Here is a 12,608-nt window from a genome sequence, read left to right as displayed (position 1 = left end):
CTTTTAAGACTCAGGTTGAACGTATTCGACGAAGTACAAATTGCTATTACAATTTGTGCAGGCGCTTTGTTTGTATCGGTAGGTGGAGCTTAGTAAGTAGGCGGTGCTTACCGGGCTTTGTGGATGATTCACTTCCGCGCGGTGTCTGAGCGCCTGGTACACGGGCTAATTTACGTTCACTATTTTTGACTTTTAAATTAAACTTTAAATATAATTATAATAAATTTTTGTACAGATCAGACGTCTGAACGCTTTCGCGGTCCGGAGGGAAGGAAATTTATCCTGGAGTTCCCGAAGGATCGGGATTTACGTGGGAAGGGTTCCCATGCGGACGAAGTCGTGGACGGCCTCTAGTTTAGTATAAAAACAAAAATACTATTCACACTTTCTTTAACCTGTGTATCGAACCTGAAACCTCTTGGTTACCGCGCCCGTATATTTTACTTCTAAGTTTTACGCCTTTTTCCCATAATAGCCAGAGATCAAAAAACCCCAATTAGTACGATCGTAACAAAATTCCCTTGCTTCATTCACATACCTACATGTTGTCATACAGGACCGCCGGTTACGAGTACTACGCACCTGACCTTCAAAACATGGCTGATGTGCTATGACAGTCACAAATCAAATTTTAAACCATTTAACTTGTAAAATATCAGTCGTGCCTGACACAGGTCTGCACGATTTACAATGTCAAGCGAAAATAAAAGTTTATTAGACTATAAAACTGTTTTGAATAATTTTGTAGTTTATAACCCGACAACTTAGTAAAGAGTTTTGGGATGCACGATTTATCTAGAGTATACGCAATTTTATATGCCTGAAGGTCGACGACGACGGCGAGGCAGGCCGAGGAAACGTTGGCGTGACGATTTGGACACCTATCTGGAAGGGTGGCAAGAGATGGCTGAGGATATAGACCGGTGGAGGAGTTTGGGGGAGACCTTTTTGGCGCAGTGGTTTAAGCGGTCACCTCGCCGCGACAACCGTAGCGCCGCGTGTGGTGGGTTCGAATCCCACCCGGGACATATCTTTGTGTGATGAGCACGAGTATATGTTCTGAGCCTGGTTGTGAATTTATCTATATAAGTATGTATTTAGAAGTATATAAGTATGTTTATCAGTTATTTGGTTACCATAGTACAAGCTCTGCTTAGTTTGGAATCAAATGACCGTGTGTGAATTGTCCCACTATATTTATTTATTTATTTAATTGGACAGTATAGGTTAAAAAAAAAATACGCAATTTTAATTATGGTATGCGATTGCGTCGACGTCTCCGGCTTGAATCTTAGGTCGGTCCAAAAAATTACTGGTGTATAATGCACACACTTGGCCACTTTAAACAAAGTTCTGCACAGTTGGCTGGTTTCGATGAAACTGGCCCCCGTAGCCGAATATTGGCCAAAAGGACACTACTACTTAAGTAAATCCATTCCATAGCCAGTTGCGCTGAGACGCCCATAGCCAGTTGCGCTCACCGGTTGGTAAACGATCTGTGGGTTAAGCAACCCCTGGCGCGGTCATTCCATAGATAGGTGACCGCATAGTGGTATTTGAGCTGGGCGTCTCCGTGCTTCGGAGGGCACGTAAAAAGTCGGTCCCGGTTGTTGTCACTAAGATAACAGTCGTTAAGCCACGTCAAAGGCCTCTCGGGCGGCTTGAACAACTTTGACACTAGGTTGACCACTTACCATACGACAAACAAACAAACAGTAAATCCAAAGATAAGTCCTAGCAAACAGGCAACTTCCCGCTGCATAAGTCTTGGAGAAAATAACGTTCTAAATTCTAAATTTGGCTGCTTAGTTACTCTCAATCCTTGAATGAACGAGGCTCTCTGTTTAGTCGTCAGACTATGTACTATGTAAACGATATTTTTTATTTTTAATATAAAATACGTGGCTACGCATTCATTATGTTTTATGTTTTAAATTTCTATAAATTGCAAATAAATGCGTTACGTACGAAATTGTTTTACGTATATGATACGCAGATTTTTAAATGTTATAAGTAACACAGTTACTTTTGCCTGATGTAAAAAAATGCTTCATTTACTTGCGATATAAATAAAATAACTTACTTGTTAGTAAATAATTACTGCGCCTCGTAGGGACTTTTAAACTGGACAAGACGTATAGCTCCTTACCTGAAAAGATAAAAATTAAATAAACAAATATTATGGTTCAGCCAATAAATAGTTGTGTAGATAAAAAAAAAACAGCCAAGTGCGAGTTGGGAAATAGAATGTCGTATGTTGTTATATCGAAGCAACAAAAATACAAAATCTGTGAAAATTTTAAGTCTGACTTTGACGGTTCATGTGATAGACAGACAGCCAAGTCTCAGTAAATAGGGTCCCGTTTTTATCCTTTGGGTACCACCAATAACAACGAAATTCTTTGCACCAAAAACATCTTTAGTCTGACGGTGAAGGAAAATATCGTGAGGAAACCTTGCAGGCCTAAAATTTGTTTAATAAATACATTAAGGGCATGCAAAGTCTCCAACCGGCACTAGGCCAGCGTGGTCTCAAGGCGTAACCCCTCCCTCGTTACGGGAGGAGACCCTTGCCCAGCAGTGGGACAGTAAATGGGTTAAATTGACTTATTTTATTTTATTATAAAAACATCTTTTGACATTTCGAACAGTACCCAACAATCAAATGAATAAATGAAAAACTGAAACAAAGTCTAGCCGAACGACTAGTAATAAATTGGTAAGTTTATCATCAATCTATACCACTTAGGAGACTGCCAGTGTTAAATATTACATGAACGAATCTGGCCGAGGTACTTTAGGTTATTTGTTGGCACTTGTTTCGGGAGTTTCTTTTTATTGTTGTTTAATATTTTATTAGGACCTAGGTAAAGTAAAAGGTCAATATTTTCAGCGTAAAAATAGCATTTTCAGAAACTACGTGACTAATTAATTGAATAAAGATGTTGTTTTACCATTCTGCCTCCCTGTCGAGAAAAAAATCTAATATCTACTACATATCCTAATACTAGCTGACCCGCGCAATTTCGCTTGTGTCACATAAGAGAGAATGGGTCAAAATTTTCCCCGTTTTTGTGACATTTTTTACTGATACTCTGCTCCTATTGGTCGTAGCGTGATGATATATAGCCTGTAGCCTTCCTTGATAAATGGGCTATCTAACACTGAAACAATTTTTCAAATCGGACGAAGCTGAAAAGCTGAAGAGTTTATTTGTTTGAACGCGCTAATCTCAAGAACTACTGGTCCGATTTGAAAAATGGTTCGATTCCCATACGAAACAATTCATTTTAAGATCCACAACTACTTGTTTCGGGTCTGTTTGCGCTTTAATGTCCGTTATTTGTATGTTTGTAAAAGTACCCGTGACAAGAGCAATTCTAAGTTTATGTAGTGGCCTTAATTTTTTCATAAAAATCTATTTTCTACGCAAAACATTTCCATAGAATTTCAAAAAAACACTTCCCCACTATCTGTCAATATCAGTCAACTGTCAAATAACTGTCATTCTGACAGCTTTATTTAAGCCGTTATGTAAAAACGCCTGTACGGCTTTCACACGCGACGTCGCGGTTTCCGTGGTAAGTCGTTTTTCTTGCATGTATGCCTCATTTGTCAATGTCTTTTCGTGTTATTATTTATTGGAAACATGTATGCAAGATATAGGACAGTTTTGTTGTGGCACGATTTTGAAAGAAAAATACCGATAAAAATGCTTGAAGTCAAATTCTAATATGTTTTATTTTATAAACTTTTAATAGTAGTAGTAGTAGTAATAATTAATAGGAGTAGTAATAATAGAAATCTTAGTAGCATTTTTAATCTACCACAGTTTCGGAAAAGCTGTTGCTCGTGAGAAGAATTCAGGCGCCCATAGCCAGTTACGCTCACCAGTCAGTAAGCGATCTGTGAGTTAAGCAAACCTTGGCACGGTCATTCCATAGATGGATGACCGCATAGTGGTATTTGATCTGGGCGTCTCCGTGCTTAGTAGGGCACGTAAAAAGTCGGTCCTGGTTGTTGTCAATTAATATAACAGTCATTAAGCCATGTCAAAGGCCTCCGGGTGGCTTGAACAACTTTGACACTAGGTTGACCACTAACCATACGACGAGAAGGAAATACGTAGAACTAACATAATTAATAACTAAATATCAGTGCATTTCATGTACGTGTGCCTATAGCTTCGAGTATAACAGGCGTGATATTATGCATGTATGTAAATGTTGTTTAAAACTCACGACAGATGTCGCTACCGGTAAATGTTAAAAGCTGTTACACATATAATAATAGGGTGCTGCTCTTAATGAGTCTATTTGCATAATTAAAACGTTACAATGTGTTGCGTACTTTTAATTAAGTTAAACATGAGTGTCGTTATGAGCTCATATTCTTACTGTAAAGAAAAATACACGTGCTTTATTTTCTTTCTAAAAAAGATAATCGCGCTACAAATCGGTCTACCAATTTTTCTACCAAGTGGTTTTATCCCAGAAAACACAATAAATCTTTCAAACCACTGAATTGAATCCAATACGATAACTCATAGTAATGTAAAATGCAATATTTCCCACCAGTGGCCGTTCTAAAGAATTTTCAATAGTTTCGAAGAAAACGGATAATCCTTCTTTATCCGGGATCTAAGTTTGTAGAATGCATGTACTTTACAGTGTTCTATAAAATGTAGGTCAATAGATTGAAAGATTTCTGCAAAAAATATTTATTGTTGTTGTTTTGCTGAAGTGTCTGTAAAGATTTTCATAATTTTTACTGTCTCTATGGCAATATCTACAGATTAACCGACCATGAGGTGTCGGGTTCAATTCACGAAACGGACAAAGTACTATATGCATTTTCTAATTACATGTTTTTCTCAATAGTAGCAGAACATAAAAGCAAAACTTTGTGAGGAAACCTTGCATGCCTAAAAATTTATTAGTACATTTATTGAGGGCATGCAAAGTCCCCAATCCGCGCGTGGCCAGCGTGGTGGACTCAAGGCCTAACCCCTCCCTCATTACGGGAGGAGACCCTTGCCCAGCAGTGGGACAGTAATGGGTTATTAAAAAGAAAAAAGTTGTTCGGAGCCTGGCAATGCTTGGCACCTATTACATGGCATGGCTATTACTGGCATTGTAAATGGCGAAACGTGTACATATTTAAAAAACACCTGTTATGTATTTATGTGTAAATAAATTATATGTTATAACATACTTCTTTATAAAGTAAACCAGCCTATTTTTATTAGCAGTAAATTATTCACGCCTGCTGAACAAAGAGGCTAACTGGGTTGAATAAAAATACACATTGTTTACGTTTACGAACACAAATTATTATAACGTTAGAGTATAATAATGTAAATTATATTATGTCATGGTTTGACTGCACATAACCCTAGTCTTTCTTCCAACTGTAGTAGAGTCGGCTTCCAGTCTCACCAGATGCAGCAGTATACCAGTATTTTACATGGAGCGACTGCCTTTGGGTCCTACACAACCCAGCTACCTGGGTTATAACACGATACCCTTCGGTAAGCATGGTTATCAGACTTTCGAGCTTCTGACTACTGTTAACGCCGGGACCCACAATTAAACGTGCCTTCCGATATACGGAGGAACTCGATATGTATAAGATGGTCTTCCATCCACAAAACAACGTCGCAAGCGTAGCTTAACCTCAGAGATCGATCCGCGCGGCTGTTTTTTAACTAAGCCATGCTCTTCTTCTTCTAATAATATAGGAAATAATAATAAATTTAACTCATTAATGTCCCACTGCTGGGCAAGGGTCTCCTACCGTAATAAGGGAGGGGTAAGGCCTTAAGTCCATCACGCTGGCCAAGTGCGGGTTGGGGACTCTGCATGCCCTTAATAAATATATTTAACAAATTTTTAGGCATGCAAGGTTTCCTCACATTATTTTCCTTCACCGTTAGAGCAAGTGATAATTTTTTCTTACTATTTAATTTATTATATACTATAGATAACGTTTGAAAATAGCTCTCACAAACCTTTCACTACAAACTTCTCTATAAAAGACACGTCCATGACGTCACTACCCTTAACCCTCCCTTTCAATTTACTTGACAAAAGCCTAACTGATACATGATTGGCTATCAAAGCCTATTGAAGGAAACCTTCTTTGTGGAAGGTTAGAGTTTAACCTAAAATGTGGATATTTTCTTATCTGAATAGTGCAGGGTTTTTGGGTTAAGTATAGTTTAAAGTGGCGGAGCACGTGGCTATGTAACAGCTGTGCGTATATCTCTGGTTAAGCTACGCTTGCCGAGGTTGGCCTATGGATGGGTATATGATAATGATATTATACATTCCGTGTTTTGGAAAGCGCGTCATAATGTGGGTCCTAGCTGTCATTTTTAAAGATCTTTAATAGTCGTTACCAGAAAGTCTGATAACCAGTCTTACCGAGGGGTATCATGTTGTAACTTACGTAAGGGTTATATGTATACGATATAATATGATGATATTTTTTATTTATTTATTTATATAGGTCCTATAGGTTTGAAAGTGACTCACTTGTAGAAAGGCGGTATAGGTTACAACCGATGAGACCTCAGATTCAAGACCGACCATAAGGCACGGAAGTCAACTGCCTGACCTTCCTTTGTTTTTTTTGTTTTATAAAGGCAATTCACGCACTAAGGATTGCTCTTGTGTTGTGGGGACCTTTACAAACATACAAACAACGGACACAAAGAAGACCAGGCCCTAAGACTCACACTGTGCGGGAATCGAACTCACGACACACTGGTAGTAACGTAGCGATTACCTTAACCACAGCGCCACAAAGGAAAAATGATGGAAGAACTTTTGTTCATAAATAATTTCTCATCTACTTATTTTTCTTCTATATCTTTCATGCAGAAACTGCTGGCCAAAGTTGATGAAAATTGTATTGTAAATTCGGACTCAAAAACTGCAACAATTACATCAAAGTCTAACAAACAGTTACAGACATTAACGTTCAGTTCCTTACTTTCAGATCACAAACGGAACGAAGAACAGCTGTGCAAACAACTCCTAATAAAGCTTAGACTACACTGGGAGAGGCAAAAACGAGGGTATATTCGCTATTGGGAAAAAAGTAAATGGGACTTAGCAGGATATCTAATGGTTGACTGGTAGAGAATGCCTTGATGCATTAACCCCCGGTTTCTGAGTACATTTAGCGGTAGTTTATCTATTCAATGGCGTTTTTTTTATATGAGTTTAAACGCTATTGAATAGATAAACTGCTGCTAAATGTACCTCAAAAACAATAGTTAAAAAAATTCGTATTATTTTCTTTATGTGGACTATTTTAAATTAGTTCGGGACCTTTCAAAGATCCAGCAGTAGGAAAGAATCGTTATTGTTTTACTGTCTATTACTCTCGATTTATTTTAAAGCCAGCGCAGTAAAGCGAAATTCCTCTACACTGTTCTTTGCACTCAGTGTGTTCTTAGCTTTAATAATGTTGACTTTCATATAATTGGAGGCGAGCTTGTCAAAATATGACAATGTTGGATGAAGTTCGTAATGTATTTGTGTAGTACGTTGTTTTAGGAGTGCCGCAAGGCAGTGTTTTGAGACCTTGCCTGGTAGCTTTAAAGAACAAGTGCTATGGTGTAAATATTATTAAATGAAGACAGAAATTAAACTATTGTTCAAGAGGCTAAATTTTAAAAGAGAAAAATGTCTCTAAAACTAAATAGCATTTTAAAATCAAGTCCAAAAATTAGAAAAAAAAAAATGATTTCTTGGATTCAAAGCCTGATCTCTTCCTCAAATTCGAAAAGAGACCCTTGCCCAGCAGTAGGACAGTAAGGACCATTTGTTTTTCTTTTAAATTAACTTAAATTTACTTAAAGAAAACTCCCGCACTAAGAATTGATCTTGTGTCGCGGGGACTTTTACAAACATACAAACAACGAACATAAAAAGTCAAGCATTCTAAGATAAAATGCGTGTTCGCGTTATTTCCTGTAATCCCTATTATATAACACTAGCTGACCCGCGCAACTTCGCTTGCGTTACCTAAGAGAATGAGTCAAAATTTTCCCCGTTTTTGTAACATTTTTCGTTTGCCTTTCTAGATAAATGGGCTATCTAACACTGAAAGAATTTTTCAAACCGGACCAGTCGTTCCTGAGATTAGCGCGTTCAAACAAACAAACAAACAAACTCTTCAGTTTTATAATATTAGTATAGACGCAACGCGAAAGCTTAAAAGTTATAAAGAAATTTCAAACACAAAATACCTAAACTATTTTCCCATACCGCGATCTTGCTACAAAATTCAATTTTAAGATAATTCCTATCTGGCGACGATATCGTGGGAAAATAGGCGACGTCTCCGGGGATTGCCGGGGGATGGATGGCCTGTGTGTGGAGGCGAGGGTGTGGAGTCCTTGAACGACAATCTGATTAGAGTGGGGGTAGTTTTTGATTTAATATTAGCTTTATTAACCCTTTGACCGCTACGGTCGGCTATACTCGACAAATCAGAACGTGCTCACGACCCTATATTTTTATCGACATTTGCCGACAAAAGCGTCGTCTGATTTGTTGAAACGTTAAACTGCTACGAACCCGAAACGACTGCTGGGCAGTGGTTCCGGGCTCGAATCCGTTTCGGGCCAAAAAGTATTACCTGAATTTTTCACATACACGACTGCGCCACAGAGTTATATATTTAGTATCACAAATGTCCGTCTGCGGTTTTTTTAACTTAAGGGAGTGAAAAAAATACTGTCTTTATGATTATTTAACTAAAACCTTAAGACCCTTGAAGGCCTCCAAGAGTCTTAAATAACTTTAAGACAAAGTTGACCACACGCAAATAATAAGTTTTAGTAGGAGTTGCTAGCTTACAAAATTATTAAATCTGTGTTACCAGAGCAAAAAATGGTAGAGAAATTGTGGTTTCTTTAATATAACATCACGCTAAGCCATCTTAGAGGGTTTCTCAATTTCCTAATACCATAATTATTATACACTACTAAACTCTGGTCTACAAGCAAAATCTAACAGCAAATCGAACCTGAGACCTCTTGAACGTCGGAAGTTGCTTGTTTGTCTATTATGAAAATTCTTCTGTTAAGGATTTCTCGTAAAAAGTCGGTTGTTGTTGTCTATTTTATTAAGATAACAGTCGTTAAGCCACGTCAAAGGCCTTCAACCTGCTTGAACAACTTTGACACCAGGTTGACCACTAACCATACGATAATAAAGAAAGAATACAAAAACAGTCATACATTAATAAACAAACAAATAATATAATTATGTGGGTTCTACATCCCTTTATAAGCCGCTTAAGCCCAAACGCTCTGCGGTCTAAAGCCCATAAAATTTAAAATTCATTATTTCTGTTGGTTAATTACGTAACTGAAAACAATTACGTCACGCTTGGTTACTAAGAATTAGAAATTATTCATCAAAGTAGTATATGCTCGGGAAAAAGTCTTCTCGCATTATAGTACTTATGTATGAACTTGTAATAAAATCTTTTCTCTACACAAAAAAGCTCGATATTTGGGTACCTCACTAGCTCACTGAAAGAAATCTAATGAACCGAGTATTCATTTGTGATTCTTGATGCCAAAGAGATTTTATTACAAGTTCATACATTTTCCCCGACCTAATATAACTCCAAGGTGACAAAAATAGTGATCTATCAACGCACAGCCCAAACCGCTGGACGGATCAGACTGAAATTTAACATGCAGGTAGATGTTATGACGTAGACCTCCGCTAAGAAAGGATTTTGATAAATTCCACCCCTAAGGGGATCTTCTTCTTGCCGTATGGTTAGTGGTCAACCTAGCGTCAAAGTTGTTCAAGCCGCCCGAAGGCCTTTGACGTGGCTTAACGACTGTTATCTTAATTGAGAATAACCGGGACCGACTTTTACGTGCCCTCCCAAGCACGGAGACGCTATGTTCAAATACCACTATGCGGTCACACATCTATGGAATGACCGCGCCAAGGTTTGCTTCACCCATAGATCGTTTACCGACCGGTGAGCGCAACTGGCTACGGGCGCCTCAATAGGCACCTCCTAAGGGGATAAAAAGGCTATGAAAGCTTGCATAAAAATTCAGTCTTAAGTAACAAACCACGCGAACAAAGTCACACTAAAGTACTTGTGTTTCTCTAAAATGTTTTACACGAAATATCTATCACATTTTGACGTCAAACGTTGCATAGCTTGTATTATGAAAGCGCCGGCATATTTATGTGTTAAGTGCAGCACGCTAATACCGCACTCAAACTATAGTGAAGCATAAATTACTTCCTGTTTAACTTACCATGTTGTATTCCAAGAATGTTTTGTACAAGGAAACTTTAAAAATATTTTATACTAGCAAAGATATGTGGCTTTCCTCAATTAGAAAACTTCGATCCATATTTCAGTTTCTTTGGAATTGATTGTAATAAAGAAAAGTAGGTAATGTTTGATCTTGAATCTTCAACTATCTTCATTATAAATTTTATCAAAATGGGTTCAGCAGTTTAAGCAGACATACAGTATGGAAGTAAGATTTTATCTGCGACTTCCTTATGTGAATAGATTTCCCGGGGTTTCTTTTGTATTAAATCCAGTTTATAAACTGACTAGTAAATTGTATAGCCAAATAACTCTCCTTTGTGTTAGGCTGTTGACTAGAAATAAGTTATACTTTTGACTCCTTAAAATCAAAATTTTATAGATTCAATTCACTCGTGAACGAAGTCGGGCGAGACGACTAATACTCAATACTACCCAAGTAAGGACACTAGCGTATCTAAATATCGTACAAAATCAAAGGAGTATTAAGTAAATGGCACATACATACATAATAAATACATAACTATGTATGTATGTATGCTGAAGTTCGGTTCTTGTAGAAATGGTAAAAGTCATCCATTTTATACCAGTAGTTCCTGAAATTAGCGCGTTCAAACAAACAAACAAACTCTTCAGCTTTATAATATTAGTATAGTGTAGATCATACATCTTATCATACACTAGAACTAAGCAAACTCTTAAATTTTACGTAATTCGGGATTTGAACCTGAGACTCCATAATTATTAGTTACAATAATACACATTCCACGAGATATTTTCCGAAAATATTGAATTTCCGGATGGTCCCAATTTGGTTCGAGTGTAAATTACAGGTCGGGTATATGCGTTGAATATATTATTATAATGTATAGTCAAAAGTATGCAAATTGAGACGTGTTCTTACTTGCTACAGTAAACTTAAGATAATATGAAATATTCATATTGAGCAGTGGTTTAGTTCGAGAACTTAGTAGAGATCCGGTGAGACTGGAAGCCGACTACAATATAGTTGGAGGAAAGGCTAGGCTGATATATGATAGTAAAAGACCTGGAGTCAAACTTATACTCTTTTTTTTCAAAAAGACTAAGTAGCGCCCCGTTACATAAATAGTTGAAAATAATTTGAAAATTTAAAATACTGAAACAAATTAAATGATCAAGCCTATGATTTAATCACACGTTATTACAAGTACTAAAATGCTTGTAAAAGCGTTAACACTTAAAGTAAACATGAATACTTTACTATCAATATAGAATATTTAGGGTTTGTAAATATAATCATATTCACTGAATAGAATTAAATTGACTATTGAATTTGAAAGACTTTGTGATATATACTGATAATATTCGTCAGTGTTTTTGTTTGTGCTAAAAGCAGAGAAATTCGATCGGTATATTATTATTTGTATATGTTACTGTAAAAGCCCGAACGGTGGTAAATCCTAAGATTTTCCGGTATAACCTAAGATTTACCAACTCGCAATGGTAAAAGTCCGAACAATTCTTTTATTTCGAACTTTTACCTATATTAACTTGATGATGTCGAGATGTCGCCGGAGCCCCGCTTCGCGGGGCTCCTCCTTCTGGGTGGTTTAAAAAAAAAAAAACCACGAAGGCTAAGGTGGGAGCTTCGCTTTGCTCGCTCCCACCTTAGCCTTCTAACCTAACCTACCCATGTCACTTTGCCCAAAACTCCTTCTTTATAAGTATGTCACAGTATATAATTATACCGTGAAATAGTTATAAACATAGTTATGAAGGAGGATTTTTTTATATATCGTAACATAGTTTTTAAACTCTGGCTTGTTCGGACTTTTACCATTGAGAGTTGGTAAATCTTAGGTTTTACCGAAAAATCTTAGGATTTACCACAGTCCGGGCTTTTACAGTAACATATATATTATATAATATATTATATTGGCAACACCCAGGCAATTGGTCGATGGTTCGAACCTGAGGCAACACACCAATGACTTTTCAAAGTTATGTGTGTATTATAAATAATTATCACTCGTTCCAACGGTTAAGGAAAACATTGTGCTGAAACCTTGCATGCCTGAGAGTTCTTTAGAACTGTTACTGTTCTTGAAGGTATGTTAAGTCCGCAACCCGCACTTGGCTAGCGTGGTGGGCTCAAGGCCTAACCCCTCTCTCATTGCGAGAGGAGACCTTTGCCCAGTAGTAGTAATTTATTTTATTTATGTTTATCTATCACTCAAACTTTGAAGTTAAATAGGGCTTAAAAGCAGACATAGATACAGACATACACTAGTCTATAC

At 37.3% G+C, this 12,608-nt stretch overlaps 2 protein-coding genes across 2 annotated transcripts in view; one reads left to right on the top strand and one right to left on the bottom strand.

The window, feature by feature from the left end:
- LOC142984778 (osteomodulin-like) overlaps positions 1 to 12,608 on the top strand; it is a 443,673-nt gene that overhangs the window by 331,499 nt on the left and 99,566 nt on the right. The window lies entirely within an intron of this gene.
- Syt7 (Synaptotagmin 7) overlaps positions 1 to 12,608 on the bottom strand; it is a 679,167-nt gene that overhangs the window by 604,721 nt on the left and 61,838 nt on the right. The gene's annotated exons all lie outside the window — the stretch shown is intronic.

Source organism: Anticarsia gemmatalis, chromosome 28 (assembly GCF_050436995.1).
Source record: "Anticarsia gemmatalis isolate Benzon Research Colony breed Stoneville strain chromosome 28, ilAntGemm2 primary, whole genome shotgun sequence".
NCBI lineage: Eukaryota > Metazoa > Arthropoda > Insecta > Lepidoptera > Erebidae > Anticarsia > Anticarsia gemmatalis.
Note: the sequence above shows the minus strand (reverse complement) of the source record. Positions and strands in the feature narration are given on the sequence as shown.